The 6,343-nt window shown below is 38.7% G+C and overlaps 1 pseudogene; it reads left to right on the plus strand.

The window, feature by feature from the left end:
- Nucleotides 1-395: 395 nt before the first annotated feature.
- LOC115462077 lies at nt 396-2,574 on the plus strand (annotated as a pseudogene).
- The last annotated feature ends 3,769 nt before the right edge of the window (nt 2,575-6,343 follow it).

Raw genomic sequence — 6,343 nt, forward strand, 5'->3', positions numbered from 1 at the left:
TTTGTATTAATTGACAGTAGGCCTAATACTGGATTTTACATTTTGGATTTTGCTACAGTATATATTTTCCTGTCTCCTGGAGCGCTTATAATTTAACATAACACACATAACAGCTACTCTTATATACCACTGCCACCTCACAGTTCTAAGCAGTTAATAATTAAAAGAAGCTAGAATATATATCTAGGAATTCCATAAAATACAGATTAAATTAAAAAGGGGACATGTAGAATTCAATTCACTAACACATAGCTTCGAAAAAGTAAAGTTTTTATAAAGAATTTCTAAAATCTTTGTAATGATAAGAAAACAATAGATGGTTAGAAATCTCCATTCCACCAATTGGTTCATATTTATTCTGAATTTCTTAAAGACATTTGAGGTGGGATACCAACATGAAACGACATCAACTCAGTGGAGCACAACAAAGAAAAATTAAAAAAGCAAAAGAGGAGGCGATTGAAGCAATGTCTGGATCTATGTTGAAATATGTAATGCCTTCAACATCGCATATAGGTAATGAAAATTTGGAAGAAGGTGGCGCATCCAAAGCACCTATACTAGAAACAACACAAGATGATTCAGATGACACAGGGCTGAAAGATGACAATGAATCATCATCATCTATAAGCACTGATAATGAGGAAGAGAAAGGAATTGATAGCAATGGAGAAGAAAGAGACACTAGTAGTAGAGACCAACAAGAGTTTGAAGAAATGGCAACAAATTATATTTTACTTTATTGTGATATTGCTTCTTGGCCAATACCGGTCCCAGATAACTTGAGAGTTAATCTGGTTAAAAGGGGAAGTGAACCTCTTCAGAATAAAGTTGGACCTTTCTCTGTAGTTCAACGAGAAGGAAAAAAGAGCAAAGGAGGCAGTCGACACTTAACAACTTCATGGTTTTATAAATCTTTACCAAAGGGTGAAAAAGTATTGAGAACTTGGATGATTTATTCAAAATAAAAAAAAAATTGGTTGTTTTGTTTTTGCTGCAGACTGCAGATAATGAGACAAAAACTGGAACATCCGTTTTTATAACTGGCTTTAAAAACTGGTGGAAGTTAAATCCTAAAGTTCCTGAACATGAGCTATCTGAACAACATCTCTCCTGCTTAGAAAAATGGAAGACCTTGGCAATGGGACTGAACCTCCAAAAAACTATTGATAAAATCCATCAAGTGGAAATGGATAAAGAGAGAAAACACTGGAGAGACATTTTATATCGTCTTTTGGATGTAATCATGTTTTTGGCGAAACAAAACCTTCCTTTCCGAGGACACAGAGAGGATATGTCATCAGCAAGCAAAGGAAATTTTTTGGAGTTGATAGAATTACTCTCAAATTATGACCCAATTTTGAAGGAGCATTTTGTAAAAATCAATCATACTGTTTCTTCTGAAAGGAGAGTGACTTCATACTTATCGCCCAAAATTCAAAATGAATTCATTCATCTTCTGGGAAATCATGTCAAAGAAAAAATAGTGGCAGATATTAAAAAAGCAAAATACTTTGGAATTCTTTTTGATAGCACTCCTGATGTTTCACATACTGATCAAATGTGTGAAGTGATCAGATATGTCCATATTGAAGATGGTAAAGTTGAAATAAAGGAATCATTCTTGGGCTTCTTTCCTATTTCTGGGAAGACTGCTGCTGAACTCACAGAACAGATCTTGAAACAACTGGATAGTGATGGACTGGGCATAAACCTCTGTCGTGGACAAGGATATGACAACGCTGCAACTATGGCTGGTATTCATGGTGGTGTTCAGGCAAGAATCAAAGAAATTAATCCCAAGTCTTTATTTGTGCCTTGTGCAAATCATTCTCTGAGCCTTTGCGGAGTTCACTCTTTTGGAAGTGTTTCTTCATGTGTGACATTTTTTGGAACTTCGGAAAAAATTTACTCATTCTTTTCAGTCTCAACTCATCGATGGGAAGTGCTGCAGAATGTAGGTGTAACAGTAAAAAGACTTTCCCAGACAAGATGGAGTGCTCATTATGAAGCTGTGCATGCAGTAAAGACACATTTTGAAAAGTTAATCTCTACCTTTGAAGTACTGTGTGATCCAAAAATGTGGATACAAAAGGATCAACTCAGATTTTGCTCTCTGCTGTGTGCGATTTTTCTTTTCTGAGTTATCTTTTTCTCTGGTGTGAGGTTTTAGGTGAGGTTAATCAGACACAAAAATATTTGCAAACAGCCGGAATCAGCCTTGAGCAATGTACAGTGAAAATGCAAGCTTTAAAATTGTTCCTTGAAGATCAGCGCACAGAAATTATGAAGAAGGCCATTAACTATGCAACAACAAAATGTAAGGAAATGGACATTGCCATGGAAAAAAGAATTATATTTCGAAGAAGAATGCCTGGAGAAACAACAAAAGATGCTGCTCTTACATTGCCAGAAGAAACCAAAAGGGCTATGTTTGAATGCCTTGATCGTTTTCACCAAGAATTGGAGACTCGTTCTAAAGCAATGGATCAAATAATGCCAGTGTTTGCTATCATTCAGCCATTCTCTCTGATTTTTGCAGAAGAAGAAAAACTTTTTACCAAATATAGTTGAAATTTATGATGATTTTTTTGGTGAAGAAATTTTAGTGGAAATTTTTCAACTGCAGAGACATTTAAAAGCTGCTGGAATCAATCTTGAAGAAACAAAGACATGGACGGTATTGCAATTTCTAGAATTTATTGTGAAATGGGATTTTTATGAATCTGTGCCAAACTTATCCTTATGTTTAAGACTTTTCCTAACTATATGTATATCTGTTGCTTCATGTGTAAGAAACTTTTCAAAATTAAAATTAATAAAAAGTGTTCTTCGATCAACTATGAATGAAGATAGTTTGACAAATCTGGCTATACTGTCTATTGAACATGAATATGCAAAGGAGATCAATTTTGATGAAGTCATTGACAAATTTGCACAAGTTAAGGCTTGAAAACAGATACTATAATGTTGTTCTTCGTTACTGCAACAGACCAATATGTAGGTTTTTCACATCTTTTTTTCAAAAAATACATTAATGTAATTAAAAAGTATTAATCCTTTACTGTTTCCCTTTTTTGTATTGTAATATTTATTTTGTTTGTTTTTACTGGTCTGGCATGATGATTACATATGCAAGTTTCAATAAAAGAAAATGTTTACTATTTCTTTTCTGACCATTTATCTCATTTCATGATTATTGCTAAAAATAATTTTTTCATGGGGGGCGGGTGTTAAAAAAAGGTCAGCCCCGGGTGTCAAGTATGCTAGGTACACCACTGGTAGGGAGACCTGAAGGGGGTCCTGCCTTAAGGGAGGGGAAGTTCTGGATGTAGGAGGCATGATGGGGCTTTGGGAGTATGGTTGGGCTGGCACTAAGAAAAGGAGGCTTAACAAGGGGACCCCAAGGAGGGGCTTTTATTTTGGCTGCCCATTATTGTGATTAAAGCATACTGACTGACCCCTTTAAAATGTGGCCCGGGAGCATTAGTCTGTGGCTTGGCAGTCTGATGCTTCCAGGCCCATGGAATAACACTGCTTGCAAGGCAGCTCACAAATTATTATTAATTAGCTTCAGAAGTCAGCAACCTCTGGTACTGAGATACTGAAGATTGGTGACTCATAGTAAATCAAGGTGCAGTAAAAGCCCACCTTTTACCACACCATGATAATCGCCCACCCCCTATGAAAATGACCTTACAAATACCAAGTCAAGCCAGAAATCCATCAGTCTCAGTATCCTGTCTCTGAGAGTGACCAGTCCAGGTCAAAAGTACCCAGTGCTTTTTTTGAGAGGGTACTTGAGGGGTACTGAGTACCGGCACCTTTTCCATTGTCTGCTAAAATTGACCCAGGGACCCCAAATATTATTAAAAGAGCTCAGGCTCTACACACCAATTCTGCCTTGTCATAGATTCATGACTGGTTGCAGGGGGCCTGGCTATTGTGGGGTGGGTCCCACATTGATCACCCCACCACTGAAGGGTGACCTAGCATTTGAGTACCGGCACCTTTTTTGCTAGAAAAATGCACTAAAAGTGCCTGACAGGATCCAAAGGAATACATCCGTTTCTTATTGCCCACAATACAGGTACAGAAGTATACAGATACTTTATATCACCATTTCATACATCAGCCAAATTTTCAAAAGGAAAATCTATGAGGAATACCAATAAGATCATAACCTCCGTGGAGGATTTGATTGTCAGCCTCTCAATCAATGAGAAAGAAAAATTAGTTTTGTGCCTTATGCTTTAATGCCAGGATTTTCCCTGCAGTATCTGTCAAACACACGTGATGCTCCTCTTACACAAGCACAGCTCATCTGTGTGGGTGGACAAAGACCTCTGTCTTCTCTGAGTAATACCAAATGCTGTCTTATGATTTGAGTTGAGATATAATTCTTTTAATTTGCTCTGGAATTGGAAACCTAATGTACAGTAGTCTAAATTAATCTGAAGTGTTATATTAGTAAGTCATCTTCTTTGGAAACGCAAAAATTGGAAAAAAATGAGGAGCGAAACGGGAAAGAGGAGAACAGATTGTGTTTGGATTAAGAACAAATGATCAGCTTGTTACTTAGCTTGTGTATCTGTCAGGTCTCACAAGAAAACATTCAATATTTCTTTTTAAATCTTGACCCAGTTTAATTCATTATAAATACAGGATGTATCAATAACTTTAGACCTGGGGGCATTCTACAGCATGCACTGAATTCCGCACCTGTATAGAATTAATCTCTTGTCATGCAGGATTCTGCAGAGGGAGCAGGAGACAGAAATGTCAGCTCATATGGCACTTCTCCATGCTTCAGGAAACTGAACTGATCATAAGGCAAGTAAAGCAGTGAAGCTATGACCTCCTTTTCTTCTGGCACCGTAGCCATACAGGACATCATACTGGTGTCAATCTGATGCAGGAAGCCTATGTGGCAGGAGCAACTAGAGATTGTTTCTGTCTCCTGACACTAGACACCAGGAATAGGCCTAGTAGTTCAGGGAAGGAGAGGGTAGGGCAGTAGAGGTTATCTTGGGGTGGGGAGCCAGCATTTACACAACAATGAGGTGTTTGCATGTATTTGCATACATCTTCTCATTATTTAGCTTACGTTGCAAAGCCATAATGTGCAATAAGGGCAAATAATTCACGATTTGGCTGTATGGAAGTAGAGAGGTGTGATAGCCGTGTTAGTCCACTCTTAAAGGACTTAATAAGGATCTGGGTTTTCTAACCCATTATAAACCATAAAGTTGTATTTCTCTGTTTATTTCTCTGTTTATTACCCTCCTCTCACCTACCAGCACCCATTCTGTTAGAATATCAATGAAATACTTTGATGTCCCCTTGCATACCCCCACCCTCCCACTCTGTCAGACTGTCAAAGTAATGCTTTGATGTTTCTCTTATATATACTATCTGCTAACACATTTGCTTATTTCCGATCTGGCGAAGAAGGGCAACCTTTGAAAGCTAATCAAGAAATGTATTAAGTTATGTCTAATAAAAAAGGTATCATCTTATTTTCTTTTCCATGTTTTATTTTGTTTGATTTCAACTGATAAGCTGTATGGAAGGTAATTTAATAACAGAGCACCTGGTTTGGGAGAGTAATAGCCCACTACTTCGATAATATTTTATGAAGACAAAGATGCTTCTTCCCTGGTTCACAGCTGCTACGGCTGCCTTGGAGGAGAGCGGTTATGGATTGGGGAGCGGGATGGTGGGAGGCAGGTGGACGCAGGGTTCTCTGGGATGGCAGCAGAGGTGGGTGTAGGGGGAATTACATTGCTTTTTTTGGAAGAGGTTATCTGGGAGATGATGTGAGCAGGGGGTAGAGGAGGACCAAGAGGAAGAGTTCTGGTGTTGGAGGAAGAGTAGAAGATGGGATGCGTGTGCTGAGCACCGTTATCCCTCCCTCTCTCTCTCCCTCCCTCTCATCCATTTCCCCCTTTATGAGCCCAGCGTCTCTTTCTTCCTTACTTACTGCCTGCCCACCACCTGTGAAAATCAAACTGGCTTTGCTTCCATCTGCTGTGGGGAGACAGGAAGGCAGAGGGAGAGATGCAGGACCTGCATAGCGAAACCGCATTTTAACTTTGTGATATTTGCGCATGGCATCATAGGATATTTGGCTGCAACCTGATTGTTCTAGGAATACATTCTATTTTACGAATTCCTAGACCCCTGACGCAGGCCGATAGGGCCGAAACACGACTCGTGTCGGGTCATTTTTTTTACTGATTTGAATAAAGAATTTACTGCGGACACCATCTGAGAGAGTTTTTTTTTTTTTGCTCCATCTTCTTTGCTTGGCGTTTTGTAAAAGCCCCTGGCCTTGCGGGGT

This window comes from Microcaecilia unicolor, chromosome 2, assembly GCF_901765095.1.
Source record: "Microcaecilia unicolor chromosome 2, aMicUni1.1, whole genome shotgun sequence".
NCBI lineage: Eukaryota > Metazoa > Chordata > Amphibia > Gymnophiona > Siphonopidae > Microcaecilia > Microcaecilia unicolor.